This window comes from Pristiophorus japonicus, chromosome 15 (genome assembly GCF_044704955.1).
Source record: "Pristiophorus japonicus isolate sPriJap1 chromosome 15, sPriJap1.hap1, whole genome shotgun sequence".
In the NCBI taxonomy this organism is placed as follows: Eukaryota; Metazoa; Chordata; class Chondrichthyes; family Pristiophoridae; genus Pristiophorus; species Pristiophorus japonicus.
This window is the reverse complement of record NC_091991.1, coordinates 143,197,739-143,219,074: the sequence shown is the minus strand read 5'-3', so window position 1 is coordinate 143,219,074 and position 21,336 is coordinate 143,197,739.

Sequence of the window (21,336 nt, the reverse complement as noted above, 5' to 3'; positions counted from 1 at the left end):
ATGAGGTCCCCTCTCATTCTTCTGAACTCCAGTGAATACAAGCCCAGTTGATCCAGTCTTTCTTGATAGGTCAGTCCCGCCATCCCGGGAATCAGTCTGGTGAACCTTCGCTGCACTCCCTCAATAGCAAGAATGTCCTTCCTCAGGTTAGGAGACCAAAACTGTACACAATACTCCAAGTGTGGCCTCACCAATGCCCTGTACAACTGTAGCAACACCTCCCTGCCCCTGTACTCAAATCCCCTTGCTATGAAGGCCAACATGCCATTTGCTTTCTTAACCGCCTGCTGCACCTGCATGCCAACCTTCAATGACTGATGTCTCTTTGCACCTCCCCTTTTCCTAATCTGTCACCATTCAGATAATAGTCTGTCTCTCTGTTTTTACCACCAAAGTGGATAACCTCACATTTATCCACATTATACTTCATCTGCCATGCATTTGCCCACTCACCTAACCTATCCAAGTCGCTCTGCAGCCTCACAGCATCCTCCTCGCAGCTCACACTGCCACCCAACTTAGTGTCATCCGCAAATTTGGAGATACTACATTTAATCCCCTCATCTAAATCATTAATGTACAGTGTAAACAGCTGGGGCCCCAGCACAGAACCTTGCGGTACCCCACTAGTCACTGCCTGCCATTCTGAAAAGTCCCCATTTACTCCTACTCTTTGCTTCCTGTCTGACAACCAGTTCTCAATTCATGTCAGCACACTACCCCCAATCCCATGTGCTTTAACTTTGCACATCAATCTCTTGTGTGGGACCTTGTCGAACGCCTTCTGAAAGTCCAAATATACCACATCAACTGGTTCTCCCTTGTCCACTCTACTGGAAACATCCTCAAAAAATTCCAGAAGATTTGTCAAGCATGATTTCCCTTTCACAAATCCATGCTGACTTGGACCTATCATGTCACCTCTTTCCAAATGCACTGCTATGACATCCTTAATAATTGATTCCATCATTTTACCCACTACCGATGTCAGGCTGACCGGTCTATAATTCCCTGTTTTCTCTCTCCCTCCTTTTTTAAAAAGTGGGCTTACATTGGCTACCCTCCGGGAGGGCGATGAGCACTTCGAATCTCAACGCCAAGAGCATGCAGAAATCAAGCGCAGGCAGCGGAAAGAGCATGCAGCAAACCAGTCCCACCCACCCCTTCCCTCAACGACTGTCTGTCCCACCTGCGACAGAGTCTGTGGCTCTCGTATTGGACTGTTCAGCCACCAAAGAACTCACTTGAGGAGTGGAAGCAAGTCTTCCTCGATTCCGAGGGACTGCCTATGATGATGATCCTTTTTATTATATGGCAACCAGAATTGCACATAGTACTCCAAGTGTGGTCTAAGCAAGGTTTGATACAAGTTTCGCATAATTTCACTTCTATCCCTCTAGAAATAAACCCTAGTTCTTGCTAATGGCTGTGTTAACCTCGATCGATACTTTTAGTGATTTGTGTATTTGTACTCAGAGAACCCTTTGCTCCTCTACCCCATTTAGACTCTTATTTTCCAAGTAATATGTGACCTTCCTATTTTTCTTAGCAAAATGTAATACCTCAAGTTCAAGTCACAGGATTAAATTGGGGTTGAAATTAGATGGCAGCAATAGTGTACAGAGCTAAAGCCAAGAGCAAACATGCAATGTTGTGAGTGAGTTGAGACTACTTCATCATTGACCACTACCTGAAAAGCTCATTGCTAAAACACAGTTCTTCCATTTGGAAACTTTGAGTAGAATAGCTGCTAACATTGCCATTTCCCTGTTGGCCCAGGAACCGATAAACTCAGCCCTACAATGCATTATGTGTTATCTCCTCTGCACACTATCTCTTAACACTTGCACAGAAGAGATAACTCAGAGATATTATGGGTGAGGTTAAAAGTCCAGAATGTGTGGCCATTTGGAGTACTATGTGGAGCGCACAAACAGGAGCTAAAAACACTGCTCGCACGCTTCAAAAATGGGTGTTTGGCAACTATCACCATAAGCATTAGGTGCTTCCGACCCATCAGGCATTTCTTGTCCATTTCCCTGGTCAAGAAATGAAGCCCTACCAGGCTTAGCTAAAATAGACTTTGGTGCAAAGCTTTTGTCAAATATGCCTCATTGATTACTTTCAAGAGTCACATTTGAGACAGATCTTAATATTAGGTAAGGATGTATGGAAAGGAAAGAGGCCATTATTATTTTACTATTTATACAAAGCCTTCAAATCATCCAGCAGCCACTTACCAAATCCCAATCCAGCAATAATAAAGATGAACAACCGAGGCACTCGATGAAAGCTCAGAAAAAACAAGTGTGCCCCTCGCTGTTCATTTATTTTAATGAAATGAAGGGAACAATAAGTGCATGAATGTTGACGAGACAGCAATAAAACCTGAAAAGGATCTGGTTCTTACAAAATGTTTTAGTATCTACATTGACAATGTTGTATTTCATGATACATTTTCAAATGGTATTCGTTAAACTACCTCCATATATATTTCCACCTTATGCAAAATGTACAAAAACTCATTGGCCCAATTTTGTGGTCAGTGGAGAAGGAACGGCAATCGCCATACATCGCGTTGACAACTGCCCACAGAGTTTTTGCAGGCTTTAGAGTGGAGACTTGCTATAATCTGGAGTCTGTGACATCTGTAAGCAGGTCAAAAAACAGCGGACTCTTCAATCAATCAGATTGAAGAATTCTCACTGAGCCACATAGGCCTAGAAATTCAGCTCCGTAACGCTCGATTTTTTGGCGTTACTGGTGTCATTTGGTGTCCAAAATGGCATTGGAGGAATTATAGACGGGTTACAGCACAGTAGGGGGCCATTCGGCCCATCAAGCCTGTGCCGCCTCTCTGCAAGAACTCTTCAGCCAGTCCCACTTCCCCATCCTTTCCCTGCAGCCCTGCAATTTTTTTTCCTTCAGGTACTTATGTAATTCCCTTTTGAAAACCACAATTGAATCTGCCTCCACTACCCCTTCAAGCAGTGAATTCCAGATCTTAACCACTCGCTGTGTAAAAAGGTTTTTCCTCATGTTGCCTTTGGACCTTCTGCCAATCACCTTAAATCTGTGTCCTCTGGTTCTCAATCTTTCAGCCAATGGGAAGGATTGAGAACCTACTCTGTCTACTCTGTCCAGACCCCACATGATTTTGAACACTTCTATCAAATCTCCTCTCAATTTTCTCTTCTCGAAGGAAAACAACCCCAGCTTCACCAGTCTATCCACGTAACTGAAGTCCCTCATCCCTGGAACCATTCTCGTAAATGTTTTCTACACCCTTTCTAAAGCCTTCACATCCTTCCTAAAGCGCGGTGCCCAGAATGGGACACAATATTCCAATTGTGGCCGAACCAGAGTTTTATACAGAGTCATCATAACTTCCTTGCTTTTGTACTCTATGCTTTGCGTGCACACGTCTGCTACAGGCCACTTCAGTCGCCATTTTGATCAGGTCATTTGCGTCTCAACGATCTCAACGCTGGAGCTAACAACCTCTCTTAACCTCCCCAAGCTGAACACGCGTTCAACAGCAAGAAGGACCTGCCATCAGCACAAGTTAAAGGGATCATCAACTACTTAGGGAGGAATTTTCCAGTGGGTCAGCAGCCACGATCGGTGGTCCGGGTGGGAAAGCGTTAGTTTTTGACAGTGGGTCGCGACCCCACTGTGAACTCGCCGCCCCACGCACCTTTACCAAATGTCGGGTCTGTCAGCACTGAGCAGCGGCAGGGGAGGCAACTCAGGTCATTATGACTTTGTTATCAGAAGATTAACAGCAATTTTGAGCTCACCTTGCAACCACACCAACCTTCTCTGCAATCAACTGATGCTGCACAGGACAGAGGGCATCAGCACCCGATCACATTGCTACCCAGGATGCCAGGGATGGCCTCATCATGGTTAGATTTACTTCACTTGACGCTGCACACCCTGGCTGCCACATGATGCACCAGGTTGGCACCACCCCACACCAATAGCATAAAGCATCCCTACAATGCCCATGCCATTCCTTTCACACTCATCAGCATTGCTGGGGGTACCGTTATGTCTCAACTTTCACTGCAACTCACTTCCAAAGGTGCACACAAATCTGTCTAAAAACAGTAAGTGCTGAAAATAAAGATTTCAATGTTTGACAACATATTAACAGAAACTTCACATAAACGTTGGCTAAAATACACAAGTACCAGCCTTGATAATGTAGATAGAGAGGGATAGATGGAGGTGCAAGGTAAGTTGGTGTGAGTAAGGATGTGTAGGAATTAGGGTAAGGAAGGCAGAGTGATGGGGATGTGATGAGTGGCACAGCAGGATGAGGCTGAGTGTGGTTTTGCAGTAACGTTTTGTGATCTACTGAGATCATTAAAAAGTTTGCACCACTGCAGCCAGGTCCTCCTGACCACATCCCTGCTTGTGTCCTGCTGTGCAATGTGCAACCATTGGTTGCCGAAAGGTCATCAACCTGAAACGTTAACTGTTTCTCTCTCCTTAGATGCTATCTGTCCTGCTGAGTGTTCCCAGCACTTTCTGTTTTTATTTCAGATTTCCAGCATCTGCAGCATTTTTCTTTTGTATTATTTATAAAGATGTTTAGACGATGAAGAAAGTACCACATCTAGTCTCTTGCATGTCTGCTGGATTTTTTATTTTGCAACCAACTTCAAAACCTTCTCAGAAGCATATAGAAATGTCCAGGTTGGCTTAGCCCAAAATATGGTGCAAATCACTAATGGAATGGAATCCAACGAGGAAGCTACAAAATGCATAAAAAGCACTGAAGTGAGAATCATTTGAAGTATTGTGCAACACTTTCAATGCATTAGATTCAGGCTTCGAGATGAATTTGAAAAGCCTGCTTTCTAAATGTATCGTTGCAGGGCTGAACATCCCAATTCCATAATTCAGTGGAAAAAGTTCTAGGCTGAACCCAAACGATCGATGAATGCAATTCTACATCCCCCACCAAATGATTTTTCCCAATTGGAGCTGCTCGTTTCCATTCAATAGCAAGTAGCAGCATAGATGGCCCATTGAAACACCCTCTGTGACCATAACAGTTATCATTACTGGCAGATGGCAGATAATGCAAATCGCATTGAAAACACAAGTTACTGTCTGATGTTACAAATAGAGTACTCATCATATAATGTTGAACAAAGGTCGTATGCAACTCACAAAGTGAGGTCAATCTCACTCCTGGAATCTATTCTGTATTCTGTTGGTCAATACTAAAGGTTCTCTATGTCACACATTAGTTTAAGCAAATTGGCATTGAATAATTATATAGCTCATATTTCTATTGATAAACTGCCAGCCAGTTCAAATGCCTTTTCTCTGTGAAGGAAAGTAAATGAAAGTAATTGATTTCTGTTCCATAAGATTTGCTTTTCTGAAATAACTTTTAGAAGCTGTGCAATAATGAAACTCTATTCCAGAAGAAACGGCAAAATAAGGCCTTTTGAGGTGATGAATTTCATTTCACACTGCAGGTTTGAGTTGTTCGATGAATCCAGCAAATTAAAACAAAATAGAGGTTGGAGCAACCTGAAAAGTTCAGGCAAAACACTGGAAGAGAAAAACATTTACCATATTTCTCAGATGCGACCTAGTCTACTAAAGTTTGATTTTAACAATAAAATAAACTCATGTATGAAAGAAACCGTAATTATTTTGAATATTTGTTGGCATAGCGAACACTGATGACTTCATCAGGGAACTGCCTGGAACGAGCAAACTGAATATCCCAAGTTAAAATGATGAGACCACTGAAGCAACCTGGGCTAATGACTGTCTGGTAGGGTTGCCAACAATGTTCCCTGTCATTATTTTGGGGGCTGTGCAGCCCAAAGTCCACACATGCGTGTTTTTTTTTCAATTTAAAAGCCATCTCACCGGCTGTGTGGGACACCTGCAGTGTTGCACTGCCGCACTGCTTAAACGAAACATTGGTCACCAACCCTCCAGGATTGGGCACAAGACTCCACAAATTAAACTTAATCCCCAGAACACTGTTGCTAGTAACCCAGGAGAACAATCTGAGTGGCATTAAAAAACATTGGTGCTTTTTATCCGTTTTCTTTGAACATGTTCGTTTACCAGTTATAAAACCATTGGACATGGAAATAAAGGCTGTTTGACTAAAAGTCAAGAATCATCCAAACGGGTCGTCGTCATGGCGGTCCCTCGAAACGAGTATGGCTTGCTTCCACGCCAAAAAAGGATGAGTTCACAGGTGTTTCAATGAAGGACCCAAACTACATCCTCAAGGGTGGAAGATGCCTGTGCGTGGATTTTTTTAACATGTGGTGGCCGTTGCACACCAGCCACCACATGGGCTTGACAGAGCTAGGTCTTGGTCCAGTGGCAAGGATTACCCAAGATGTCAGCTCTGCTGCACGGACCTAGTGCGCACACATATCGCAGTGTGGGCTGGCCTATGCTGCCCCTGGGCCTGTGGGCCCCTGGCCCCGAATTCACGCCTCCCCTGGGCCCCGATCACGTCTCTCACCGCTCCTGCTGTATCTGCCTATGCTCCAATCACCGACCTGGACCTTGATGACATCATTATTCGCTGCCGTCGCCCTCCTGCACCAGCTCGCGTTGCTCCCCGAAGTAGTATACCTCCGCGCTACTCCCAGGCCTCCATGCTGCTCTAGACCCATCCAATCAGGTAACGATGTGTCTATTCACTTTCCAACTGGTGCGGGAAGGCGGTGCTCCACAAGTATGGGCATGTTGGATGGCCAATGGCAGGAGTGTGAGGTCGGTTGGAGACAGGAGGTCAAATGATGATACCTCCAGTTATGTGTCCAACCAGAGTTGGCAACCCCATGGTATAGTGATGATAATTCCCCTTATTCAGTACTCCCAATCAGTTCTCCCAGCGTTAACAACGATTATGCTTTAAACATTAAATTTTTTTTAAATCATCAAAGGAAGAGAGGATGAAATCACAATTCTTCCAGGCCCTGAGGGCAAGTTTCACTCTAAGTGTTACATATGCTGAACCTACATTAAGATTCCAATGGATTAGTCACAAAATGTGTATTTTAAGCCACTCAACAATTTGAGACTGAAGCAAATCAATTTCGAGTAATAACGTGGATTTTAACCCCCCTTCCCCCATCCCCCCATCCCAACGGAAAGAAGGGGAAAGACACAGGACTCTGGGAGGCATGAAATAGACCAGGTCTCATTAGCAACTGCCCACCCGAAACAGGCGTAAAGAGGAAGCTGGCCATTTGGCTTCAGGTGAAGGTCTGGCCGTCCGGAGGTAACCAGGCTGGTTGCAGGGCATGGGTGGTGTAGGATGCTGGCGGGGGGGTGTGGGGGGGGTGGCAGCAGAATGGTTTTGTAGGTTGAAGGAGAATGGCTGGGACAGGCAGGAGGGGCCCTAACCTTCCTTGTGGGGCTCAGGAGGAGTACATCTGCTCCTCAAGGTCCCACAGAGAGAAGGTTGTTTTACTTACCTTCAGGTGCTTCCATTCTGCTCCTGCAGGTGTTACAGGTCAAAGCGTCCATGGCTGGCGCTCTGACCAGTTGGCCCTTAGTTCCCTATCCAAGCAATAAGACCCAAATTTGGACGTGTTGATGAGGTGTCCAGGCAGATGTCTCAATCATCTGGTGTTGAGTGGCAAATTCGAGGGGTAAGGTACTGCGTGCTTTTAACTCCCATTCGCCTGGTTCCTGCTGGGCTGAGGGAGTTCAAACCACCCCTTATGATTCACATTGTATTCAGGGCTGGAGTCACAAATTTTGCAATCAAATCATAAGCATTAAACAAGGATCATGTATACAATGACAATTTGCAATCAGACCATAGGCATAACAAGCATAGAATGATGCAGCATGAAGGAGGCCATTCAGCCCATCGTGCCTATGCCGACTTTGTTCAAAATTAAAGTAAAACCCACAGATCCAAACGGAATATAAACTTTGGGATAGTGGTAATAAACACTAAACCTTACAATAATAAAGGAAAGCAAATGTCCAATGAAGGGATCTTTGGAGGAAATGGAAAACAGAAGAAACAATGGGAGAGATTCTGGGGCCTTCTGTCCAACGGCAATGGAACGATAGCACCCTGACAATAGTGGGATAGGACTTTAAAGCCCCGCTCCCACTGACATTGTGGCCGACGCCATCGTTCCAAGGCCCTACTACTGAGCAGCTGGAGCACCCACCTGAATCAGGTGACTGGCCCTTTAAATATGCAAATCAGGGCCCTATAATTATTGTACAGGTTACTGTAACTTCATATAAAAAGGGTTAATAAATACCTCCAGCTGGCTGTTTATGTAAGCCCATAATGAAACAATACTTTTTTGCAATTGCCATTTTAGACCTCAGCTGGACAGAGCGAGCCTCAATAATTCAGGCTGGTCCAGTTGAGTTTCTGGTCAATGGTGACCCTCAGAATATTGATGGTGGGACTGGGCAATGGTGATGCCATTGAATGTCATGGGGAGATGGTGATGATCTCTCTTGTTGGAGATGAACATTACCAGAAATACAGCATAGAAAAAGGCCATTCCGCCCATCATGCCTGTGCCAGCTCTTTGAAAGAGATATCGCTTTACCCATAGCCCTGAAAATTTTGCCTTTTCAATTATATATCCCATTTTCTTTTGCAAGTTATTATTGAATCTGCTTCCACCATCCTTTCAGGCAGTGTATTCAACATCATAACAACTCACTGTGTAAAAAGTATTCTCTTCTTTCTCCCACTGGACCTTTTGCCAATTATCTTAATTCTGTGTCCTCTGGCTACCGATCCTCCTGCCACTGGAAATAGTTTCTGCCTGTCTACTCTATCAAAACCCCTTATACATTTGAACGTCCCTAACCAATTTCCACTTAAACGTCTCTGCTCTAAGGAGAACAATCCCAGCTTCTCCTGTAGCACGAATGTCACTTGTCAACCAGCCTTGCACTGATCTGATTGTGTATCTGCTATAACAAGCCTGGGACAAAGGTGCCCCATCTGTTGGATCTCCTGGGAACCTTTACAGCTTCACGTGGAATCGCGTTAATGTTACCAGAATGCTGAGGGTCCTGCCTCTGCTCTGCGAACAATAAAAATTAGTTGCCCAGGAAGTAGAGCTCTTTGCATGAATTCGAAAAAGACAAAGCTTGAGTGGTGACTGTCAGAAGGTGGCCAGTATAATTCTAATCTGGTGATTGTCCATCACACTCCATAGGTACCCTGGCAAATTATTGCAGGCTAAGCAATGGACACTGCCATTTTTTAATTATGTATATAATACTACTTACCATATTAGAACTTTTCCATTCTAGATTTGCTATTGGAGTTTTAACCCCCATTACTGACGTCATTGTGCTTGCCGAGTTTCTCCATGCTGTGGTTGATTTTATGACAAGATGAGCAGTCATTTTGAATATTATGGCCAAAGACCACAGTTAGAATTGGTGTTTTAGTCCCAGAAATACTTTTCTTAGAATTTTAGACTTGCTTTAAGATCTCTTCTTTTGGTCAAATGTCACTAATAGTCTCCACTTTGGCTTTAGCCGATATCAATTCAGCCACTGGTCAGGTACAATTTCTGTTAACTTGCACTCATTAGCAGAAAGATTTCAATGTGGCTTTGCTCAACAAATCTTAATCAATTGCAGTTTTGTGTTTTTGTGTTCAGTCAAATGCTGTCTCCTCCTCAGTATTTTTATTTTTGTTTTGAGGAAGCCGGAAAGAGGCAGAAATGGTTTCATTTTATCTTTGGTGTCCTCTATATCAATAATTATTTGATATTTTAAAATGTATCATATTCTATTTGGATTCACCTCCTGAACCTATATAGTTGAAATAATGGAGGAGAAATTCAGGGTGTTTGCATCTCCCGTTCGCGCCCCCGGGTGGAGCTAAAGGGGCACAAAAAACTTTTCGCCCAGGAGCGGCGCTGCTAATGACTCCCGTGAAATTACACGGGAGTTTAGCGGTGACGGTAACCGGTAGCATCCCTCTCCGCAGCACCAGCGATGACAACGTCATCACCGTGCGCAGCAATCCATTTTCGGCCCGTGAAGCTGCTATGGCATTGGCTGTAGGTCACTCATGTGGCAATAATTAAAGGGGAGATGGAGAAGGAAAAAAAAATGGCTGAATTACTTACGCAGCCTTCTTGCTAGTCGATCGCCAAGATCCTGCAGCCCAGCACTCCACTTGTGTACCGAGCTGCTGCCACAGCACCCCGCTCCCTGGTGATCCAGGGATGGCCCCCTTTCCTGCCTGCAGATTCGGGGTCTTGGCCCTCCTCTTTAATGAAGGGCCCTGTCTACGCGCCCCACCACGTAGCGCTGCGAACTTCGCTGAGGTTTTGCGCCCCGCTCCAGCCCCCCTGAGGAAGTGGAGCACGATATGTTGCGTTCCACTTCCTCCCGGAAGGGGTAACCCGACTATAGGTCATGGGGTGGGACGTCTGCGCCTGGCACAGGAACTCCCGCCTCGCGGCTGTTACCGCACCCAAACAGGGCGGGACCGAATTTTGCAGCAAATTTGTCTACACCAACACAATCTAATCCCTTCATCATCATATGAACCTTGTTCAAATCACCCCTAGGTTTGTAATTCTCGAAAGTGTAACTCTCATCCTTTAAACTGGGAATTAATCGTGTCCCTCTTGTGCACGCTTTCCAAAACCTCAATATCAGCCACCATGCGAGGTGCCCAAACCTGCACACAGTACTCTAACTGAGGCCTAATCAAAGTCTTGTACAAGGATAAAATAGTATGCTTTGTCACTTGCTCCAAACCATCATCTGTTATTAAAACAATGATTGCCGTTACATATCAGGAAATAGGCTAATTACACTTTTCTCCATGACTGGATTAGTAGGGTAACTTGTAGAGTAATTAATAGGATCATTCTTGATCCATTATTCCCTTGCCAAACAACCCAATCCTTGAAAATGATCCTTATCTTTCTCTGTAAGCATTCTGTAGCCAACATTACTATGAGCTGTTATTGACAGTACCCTTTTTAGTAAATTACATTTCTTCACAACCACTAAGACCTTGAATTGGCTGGATGTCATTTGGTATCACTACAAATGACGACTTAAATTTGAACCCCTTATATATGTCACTGGCAACTCATTTTCTTTTGACTAGTATGGTTGTTCTGGAGAACCCGATCACTTTTTGTTAGCTTCCTCCAATGTAGGTCTTTTCTTTGATTTGTTAACATCTCGCTCAGACATGACATCCACTTATATTCTTGTCATCAATTTAAATGGTAGGTTACATCGGAATATTAAGAACATAAGAAATAGGAGCAGGAGTAGGCCATTCGGCCCTTCAGACCTGCTCCTTCATTCAATAAGATCAGGGCAGATCTTACATAGAAACATAGAAACATAGAAAATAGGTGCAGGAGTAGGCCATTCGGCCCTTCGAGCCTGCACCACCATTCAATAAGATCATGGCTGATCATTCACCTCAGTACCCCTTTCCTGCTTTCTCTCCATACCCCTTGATCCCTTTAGCCATAAGGGCCATATCTAACTCCCTCTTGAATATATCCAATGAACTGGCATCAACAACTCTCTGTGGTAGGGAATTCCACAGGTTAACAATTCTCTGAGTGAAGAAGTTTCTCCTCATCTCAGTCCTAAATGGCTTACCCCTTATCCTTAGTCTATGTCCCCTGGTTCTGGACTTCCCCAACATCGGGAACATTATTCCTGCATCTAACCTGTCCAGTTCTGTCAGAATTTTATATGTTTCTATGAAATCCCCTCTCATCCTTCTAAACTCCAGTGAATACAGGCCCAGTCGATCCAGTCTCTCCTCATATGTCAGTCCTGCCATCCCGGGAATCAGTCTGGTGAACCTTCGCTGCACTCCCTCAATAGCAAGAACGCCCTTCCTCAGGTTAGGAGACCAAAAATGAACACAATATTCCAGGTGAGACCTCAGTAAGGCCCTGTACAACTGCAGTGAGACCTCCCTACTCCTATACTCAAATCCTCTAGCTATGAAGGCTAACATACATTTGCCTTCTTCACCGCCTGCTGTACCTGCAGGCCAACTTTCAATGACTGATGTAGCATGACACTCGGGTCTCGTTGCACCTTCTGCTCAACTACACTTTCCTGCACTATCCTCATATCCCTTGATTCCCTTAGTATCCAAAAATCTACTGATCTCTGTCTTGAATATACTCAATGATTGAGCATCCACAGCTCTCTGGGATAGAGAATTCCAAAGATTCACAACCTTTTGAGTAAATACATTTCTCCTCATCTTTAGTAGGTTAATTCGGAATATTAAGAACATAAGAAATAGGAGCAGGAGTAGGCCATTTGGCCCTTCAAGCCTCCACCGCCATTCAATATCATGGCTGATCTTCGACCTCAACTCCAACTTCCCAAATTATCCCCATATCCCTTGATTCCTTTAGTATGCAAAAATCTATCGATCTCTGTCTTGACTATATTCAATAATTGAACATCCACAGTCCTCTGGGGTAGAGAATTCCCAAGACTCACAACCTTTTGAGTAAATACATTTCTCCTCATCTAAATGGCCAACCTCGTATTCTGAGCCTGTGACCCCTGGTTCTAGACTCCCCAGTCTGTGGAAACATCCACCCAGCATCACAGAATCATTTTAAAAAACAACTAGGTGCAGTTATGGGGAAGTATACATTGGTTAAAGCTGGATGAGTTAGGATGGGTTAATGGTCTTCCTCATCTGCAGGTATTTTGTGATCTCCGACTGTTTCATCCTCTAGTAACAGTAACATCAAATCTTTAACTTACAGCTGATACGTGTATGTAAATTCTCTCAAGGGACTTCTCTTCCACGGTAATGCCTTTGATGTTGTCTCCTCAGTGATTTGCTACATCTTGTACAGTGGTTATTTTTGCTACATTCTGTGCATGCAATGTTTCGATCTGTGCTGTATTCCACACAGTTCACACATTATTTGTTTCTCCCTCTCATTTAGCTTTGATTAAGAATATCCAGGCTTCTTATTTGACTGTTCTTAATCCATTCCTCAACTACTGCCTTAATGCTTCCATTTTGACTCACAGCATAACTCTGTGGCCTGCTCTGTTCTTGTTACTTATTTTCCCTGTATTTTATAAGGTCAAGTCTCGTTCCCTTGGCAGTCTTTCTCTCTGAGAATTAGCTTGTTTTCCTACTAATTATTCTCCCCAATGCGAGTGACTCTGTGAGTTATGAATTCAATTGCATATTGGCCTATGTCTTCCCATGCTTTCTATATACATCTGAAAACTGCCTGTCAAAAATCACAGCTTGTGTGAGGTTGCAGCATCTCTCAGAGGTACTCATTATTATATCTCGTACCAGATACACACCTTGTTCAAAATTGTAAATACTTATTGCTCATTGCCCTTCAAAAAAATTAGAATTTTACTCTTGCCTCTTTTTATGTCATCTGCTCTTAAAGCTGTTAAATATACCCTGAGCCACTATTTAAATCTTTACCAATCTTCTGAAGATTAGGCGGAGACTGCAACTTAATCATTTTAATATTTGTTTTTTTCTCACTTTCTTCTTTTATGGTCACTTACTGTGATTCAACTCTCTACTTTCACCTTTCCTTTACATTGAGCATTTCTGACACCTTGGCCTGGGTTTTCTGTAAAGGCTCTCCCAATCTTCCATTGTAACTTGCATAGTGGACGGCAGAAACCCTGGAGAGACAGCATAAATGTCCGTTTTCAGAGTTTCTCCGGGGATTCTGCTGAACTTTCACTAAAGTTATGGTGGGAGATCGGGAGGACCCCAGTGAAAATTCTACCCCCATGTGTGCTTTTATTTTAATGTTCATATTGTTGTTAGGGTACCTAATAAATCACTGCGCAGTATAAGGGGGCTATTGTAGAGCATAAACAGTGGCGTGGAGCTGTAATGTCTATGTAACACTATGTATTGATACATAGATCGTTTATGGTTCAAAGCAGCGAAGCAACATTAGCTCAACCTTTGCCTACAAGCTCCATCTTGTAGTCTTTGGCCCGGATCTAACCAGTTGTGACACTAAAACACAGAGATAACCTTTGTAAATGCTCATATTCAAACTGATTTATCATTAGATCCAATATGCCAGAGCACTTTAGTCAGGAGGCAAAAATGCTGGGACGACTCAGCAGGTCAGGCAGCATCTGTGGAGAGAGAAACAGAGTTAACATTTCAGATACATCACCTTTCATCAGGGTCGCCAGAAATCATTAACTGAATGGGATTAGTGGATCTGGCCCTGATTTTCACAAACATTTAGATATTAGTTATTCATTTTACTGTTCGCCTGGTTCCAGCAGAGGCACCAGCATGTGCCATGGGAATATGTGAAGGGTCACAACAACTTGCAGTTATATAGCGCCTTTAAAATAGTAAAACATCCCAAGGTGCTTCAGAGGAGCATTGTCAAACAAAATTTGACACTGAGCCACATAAGTAGACAGCTGACCAAATGACACGAACAATATTTAAGTAAATTCTCAACTCTGCCAAAACACAAGCAGAATTTTTGTTCCCATCTAGAAAATCAATGAAAGACAGTATGACATAAAAGCACAATTGTTTTGGTTCTGGCAAAGTAGAGATTACAAGACACTTTTCAACTCAAATGCTGTCCTGCACTTTGTCAATAAAATCAATATACGCTTAGCATAGATCTATGTTCCAGTCCTTTGTAGTGGAGCGCTCAGTCAAATCTCCTCACTCATCATCATAGGTAATCCCCCGGAATCGAGGAAGACTTTCTTCCCCTCCTAAAATGAGTTCTTTGGTGGATGAACAGTCCAATATGAGAGCGACAGACCCTGTCACAGGTGGGACAGACATTTGTCGAAACAAGAGGGGTGGCACTGATTTACCACACGCTGCTTCCGTTGCCTGCGCCTGACCTCTTCACGCTCGCAGCGTTGAGATTCGAAGAGCTCAACGTCCTCCCAGATGTACTTTCTCCACCTCGGGCGGTCTTCGGCCAGGGTCTCCCAGGTGTCAGTGGTGATGTCGCACTTCACCAGGGAGGCTTTGAGCATGTCCTTGTAATGTTTCCGCTGCCCACTTTTGGCTCGTTTTCCATGAAGGAGCTCTGCGTAGAGCAATTGCTTAGGGAGTCTCTTGTCTGGCATGCGTACTATGTGGTCTGCCCAGCGAAGCTGATCGAGTGTGGTTAGTGCTTCAATACTGGGGATGTTAGCCTGGACGAGGCCACTGATGTTGATGCATCTGTCCCCCCAGGAGATTTGCAGGATCTTGCGGAGACATCGTTGGTGATATACCTCCAGCAACTTGATGTCCATACCTCTGATCCATACAGGAGGGCAGGTATTACTACAGCCCTGTAGACCATGAGCTTGGTGGTAGGTTTGAAGGCCTGGTCCTCGAACACTTTTTTCCTCAGGTGGCCGAAGGCTGCACTGGCGTACTGGAGGCGATGTTGAATCTCCGCATCAACTTCTGCCTTTGTTGACAAGAGGCTTCTGAGGTATGGGAAATGGTCCACGTTGTTGAAGGTCGTGCCGTGAATCTTGATGACTGGGGGGCAGTGCTGTGCAGCGAGGAAAGGCTGGTGGAGGACCTTTGTCTTACGGATGTTAAGCGTAAGGCCCATGTTTTCATATGCCTCGGTGAATACATCGACTATATCCTGGAATTCAGCCTCAGAACGTGCGCAGACACAGGCGTCGTCCACCTACTGCAGTTCATTTGGAGGGAGGAGAGCATGCCGGGAGATCTCAGAGATGCAGTGATTGTGTCCATTGTTAAAAAGGGGAACAAATCCAACTGCAGCAATTACAGGGGAATCTCCCTGCTATCAACCACTGGGAAGGTTGTCACAAGAGTTCTCCTCAACCATCTTCTCCCTGTGGCCAAGGAGCTCCTCCCAGAGTCACAGTGCAGATGTCGTCCCCTACGGGGATCAACGGACATGATCTTTGCAGCACAACAACTGCAGGAAAAATGCAGGGAGCAGCACCAGCCCTTATACATGGCCTTTTTTGATCTTACAAAGGCCTTTGACACTGTCGACCGTGAGGGTTTATGGAACGACCTCCTCTGTTTTGGATGCCCCCAAAAGTTTGTCAATATCCTTCGCCTGCTCCACAACAACATGCAGGCCGTGATCCTTATCAGCGGATCCACTACAGACCCAATCCACGCCCGGACTGGGGTCAAACAGGACTGCATCATCGCTCCAACCCTCTTCTCAATCTTCTTCGCTGCCATGCTCCACCTCACTGTCAACAAGCTCCCCGCTGGAGTGGAACTAAACTACAGAACCAGTGGGCAGCTGTTTAACCTACGCCACCTCCAGGCCAGGTCCAAGATCACCCAAACCTCACTAACAATGGAGCTCAGATCCAAGCCAGTGATCCTGGCAAGAGGAATCAGATTTTCTTGGTTCCACTGAAATAAGCTTCTCTCAATCACCTTCAAATCTGGTACAATTTGGCCCTGACTTTCTTTCGTCTCCCGAAAGTGTGAAAAAGTGCCAATGCTCATGAAACCATGTTATCAGAGGCTGCGAAATTCCGGACCTCGGCACTGATAGTTACGGCCGGTTTGGAAAAAAAAATAGCATCCGTCTCGCTTGCACTCACATCCAGTGTGGCCGTGTTTGCCATCTTGGTGAGGGCAATAGCATGGCCGAGATGTGTGTGTGCCGACAGTATGTAGAGTGCGCAAATTATGACGTCAGTCAGAGTGTAACGCTGCTTTGATACATGACCTGCAGGAGGATATCAATCTACTGGTCAGGTGGGCAGAACAGTGGTAAATGGATTTTAATCCGGAGAAGTGTGAGGCAATGCATTTTGGGAGGGCTAACAAGTAAAGGGAATACACATTAAATGGTCAGATACTGAGAAGTGTAGAGGAACAAAGGGACCTTGGAATGCATGCCCACAGATCCCTGAAAGCAGGCCAGGTGGATAAGGTGGTTAAGAAGGCATGCGGAATGCTTGCCTTTATTAGCCGAGGCATAGAATACAAGAGCAGGGGGGGTTATGCTTGAAACATTGGTTAGGCCGCAGCTGGAGTACTGCATGCAGTTCTGGTCACCGCATTACAAGAAGGATGTGATTACACTGGAGAGGGTACAGAGGAGATTTACGAGGATGTTGCCTGAAGTGGAGAATCTAAGCTATGAGGACAGCTTGGATAGGCTGGGTTTGTTTTCATTGGAACAGAGGAGGCTGAGGGGAGACCTCATTGAGGTGTATAAAATTATGAGGTGCCGAGATATAGTGGATAGAAAGGGCCTATTTCCCTTTGCAGAGGGGTCAACAACGAGGGGCCATAAATTTAAAGTAATTGGTAGAAGGTTTAGAGGGGATTCGAGGGGAAATTTCTTAATGCAGACGGTGGTGGAGGTCTGGAATTCACTGCCTGAGAGGGTGGTAGAGACAAAAACCCTCACCACATTTAACAAGTACTTGGATGTGCACCTGAAGTGCCGTAACCTGCAGGGTTACGGACCTGGAGCTGGAAAGTGGGATTAGGCTGGATAGCCTCTTGTTGGCCGGCGCGGATACGATGGGCTGAAATGGCCTCCTTTCGTGCTGTAAACTTCTATGATTCTATGATTCTATATCAATGACTTGGACTTAAATGTTGGGGGTATGATTAAAAAGTTTGCAGATGACACTAAAATAGGCTGTGTGGTTGATAATGAAGAAAAATGCTGCGGGCTGCAGGAAGATATCAATGAACTGGTCAGGTAGGCAGAATACCTGGCAAATGGAATTCAATCTGGAAAAGTGTGAGGTGATGCATTTGGCGAGGTCAAACAGGACAAGGAATACACATTAAATGATACAACACTGAAAAGTGTAGAGGAACAAAGGGACCTTGGATTGCAGATTCACAGATCTCTGAAGGTAGCAGGCCAGGTAGATAAGGAGGCATATGTAATACTTGCCTTTATTAGTCGAGCCATGGAATACGAGAGCAAGGAGGCTATGCTTGAACTGTATAAAACACTGGTTAGGCTGCAGCTGGAGTACTGTGTGCAGTTCTGGTCACCACATTACAGGAAATATGTGATTGCACTGGAAAGGATGCAGAGGAGATTTACAAGAATGTTGCCTGAACATTGGCTATGAGGAAAGATTGGAGATGCTGGGTCTGTTTTCTTTGGAACAGAGGAGGCTGAGGGGAGACCTGACTGGGGTGTATAAAATTATGAGGGGCCTGGATAGAGTGGATAGGAAGGACCTGTTTCGCTTGGCAGAGGGGTCAACTGTTGTGTATAGAGAAAGAGTCAGACTGTGAGCTCAAAGTAAAGTGTGACCTTAGTCTTTTATTGCAGGTCTCCAGAGTGCCTCTCCAACCTGTGAAGCCTCCTTAAACACCTGTGCTCCCAAGGGATTATGGGATCCCTTGGGACTCCAGGGGATGAGCCCTCTGGTGGCTGTACAGAGTAAATACAAGTCCACATATATAACATCAACAACCAGGGGGAATAGGTTTAAAATAATTCGGGGGAGGTTTAGAGGAGATATGAGGGGAAATTTCTTCACCCAGAGGGTGGCAGCAGTTCTGGAACTCACTGCCTGAAAGGGTGGTAGAGGTAGAAGCCCTCACCACATTTAAAAAGATGCTTGGATGTGCACTTCCCCAGAAGTTGCCCCGTTTTTTTTGGAGCAACTTGATTTTTCTGGAGTATCTTTTCAGTTGCAATTCTGGCCATTTAATTTGCGCCATTGTAAGTGAGTTAGTTAGGTTTTTTTTAGTTCAGTTTTTTTTCAAGAGGGGGCGTTCCCAGCCACTTACACCTGTTTTAGGTGTTTGGCCAGCAAATAGCTGCTCCAAACTAACTTAGGCCAGCATATGTTGCCACTTCTCTCCGCACAGAAAAACCTTACCTAGAGTTCAGTAATCGGCGCAAGTAACTACATTTAAAGCACCACGAAGCACCAAACAAAGCACAAAAAGTAATAAGCATTCAATAAAAAATAAAGAACTGAAGTAAACAATAAAATTAACAAATAAAGAACTGAAGTAAATCCTACCTTCAACTAAACTCGGCTGCGGCTGGCTGTGCGGGAGTCCCTTCAGCCTGGGATAGGGGAGGGAGAACGTGACTGCAACCCCACCCACTTTCAACCCTTTTCGGGCGGGAATTTTTTCCCTTTTTGCCCATTTTTCGGGTTTTTGATCGGGCTTTAAAAAGGGCAGCCTGAAACCTGGCAGTGGCATGGGGCTTCGGCTCCCTCGTGTGAGGGACGGCAGACGACTCCATTTAGCCCCGAAAGGAGTTCGGAGATCAATCGACATGCCCGAGTTCAGCCCTGGGGTCATAGGTCGTAGGCAGATAGGTATTTTGTCGGCGCCGGCCGGCATCTCCAGCACAACAACACGCACACCGCTGTCCTCAAGACCAACCCGGGCGGGCTAGTACAGGCGGACGGACGGGGGGGTGGGTGCACGAGTGCGCTGGAGCCCGGGCTCGGCTCACACCGTTCTGGAATCCCGATGCAGCGAGAGAGAGAGAGAGAGAGAGAGAGAGAGAGAGAGAGCACCAGAGGGACAGGCGACATCGGAGCGAGAGACAGAGAGAGAGATAGAAAGGCCAGATGCAGTGGCTGGGCAGTGCGGAGTGTCGGAGAATAAAAGCAGGCAGCAGCGACTGCGGCGAGACATACAGGGCACACGCTCAGTGGTCGGCAAGTGTGCTAGAGCCAGGCGGGCCACCTGTGGAAGGACACCAAGGTCCAATGCAGAGACTCTTTGGCAAACTGCCATCCAGCCAAACGAATGCAAAGCCAGCCCAGCATGGCAAGCGACGTCGCTACACGACAAGCTATCCTTGGTCCAAACCACTAGACTGCAGCCAAACACAACCAACTTCTCTCCCTGTCCTCACCCCAATCAAAACTCAGTCGCATCAACCTGTTTCGCATCAAGCTCTCAGCGGCCAGCCTGTGCGGCAGGCCATTCAGCCTGGGATCAGGGTGGTTCTGCAGGCATCATCATCGCAATCATGGGAAGGAGCTACTGCGCATACACACAGCTGCCGGCACTGTTTTCGGAGCAGGGCTGTAGCTCCACCCCCCACTCCACAAGGAGCACCGCGCCAGGACCCGGGACACACAGCAGAGCGGCCAGAATCATGAGTACGTTTTTCAGCGCCGTTTCCAGCGCACAAAGTCGGCACATCTCGGGAGAGTGCGCCGAAAAAAGGGCTTGGGGAAATTTGGGCCCAAAGTGCCATAACCTACAGGGCTATGGACCAAGAGCTGGAAAGTGGGATCAAGCTGGATAGCTCTTGGTCGGCCGGCGCAGAGACGATGGGTCCGAAATGGTCTTCTTCCGTGCTGTAAATTTCTATGATTCTATGATTTTCAGCGATTTTTTTTTTAAATGGCGTCTGGTGGTAATGACCAGTGGGAGCTGGGAGTTTGCAGTGGTGAGTGGTGTGGCTGGGTTGATTGGGACGGCATTAGCGTGGGGAAATTCACCCTTCTGGTCATTTGAAGCTAACAAGCCAGCTGCTCCTTGGCCTTCTTAAAGGTCAGGGTTTGTAGCTAGGCCCTGAGGGGGGAAGGAGTTGTGTTCAAGGACGGCTGGTGCTGCTGGACCAAGGAGGGCAAGTCGATTTTACGACGTCGAGCTGGAGACCCTGATGCAGGGTGTAGAGGGAAGGAGGCGAGGCCTGTACCCAGACGTGGGGAGACCCACTCGCGAGGTCTTTACAAATGCCTGGAGGGAGATCGCTGGGGAGGTCTCCGGGACCTCCATTCATAACTGCACCGCCACGCAATGCAGATAACAGCTGAACGTCATCATCCATCTGATGAAAGTGAATACCTGTTCCACCAACTGCTGACCTTCCATCTGTGAGCCTCTCCTTCATCCTTCTCTTATTTCCCATCTTCACTATATAGTCACTGAAGCCGTATTTTATTGGTGAGGCCTCTATATATATGAGTTTGTGCAAGGGAGGCTCCTTTTCATCTCACAGTTACAGCTGCATGTCAGGGATACACTTGTGCACTCATTTCTGATGCGTCATCACAGCGGTACTCACCAACCAATCTATGTTTTGCAGGCCAAAATTGCACACAACAGGAGGGAGAAAAGGAGGGCTGGTGGTGGCGAGGCCAAGCTCCAAATACTCACACCCTTGGCAGAGGGGGTCGAGGCACCCATCGGCAGACATGGTGCCTTCCCTGGTGATGCCAATGTGGGTGAGCAAAGGCCCTCCTTTAATGCCATCTCTCCATGAATACTCCAGCGACAACTGTGCCTTTTCCTCTCAAAGTCTGCTCGTTGCAGCCTCCATGCGTCAATCCCCCACCTCCCCCTCACGGTAGCCCTTCTCCCAT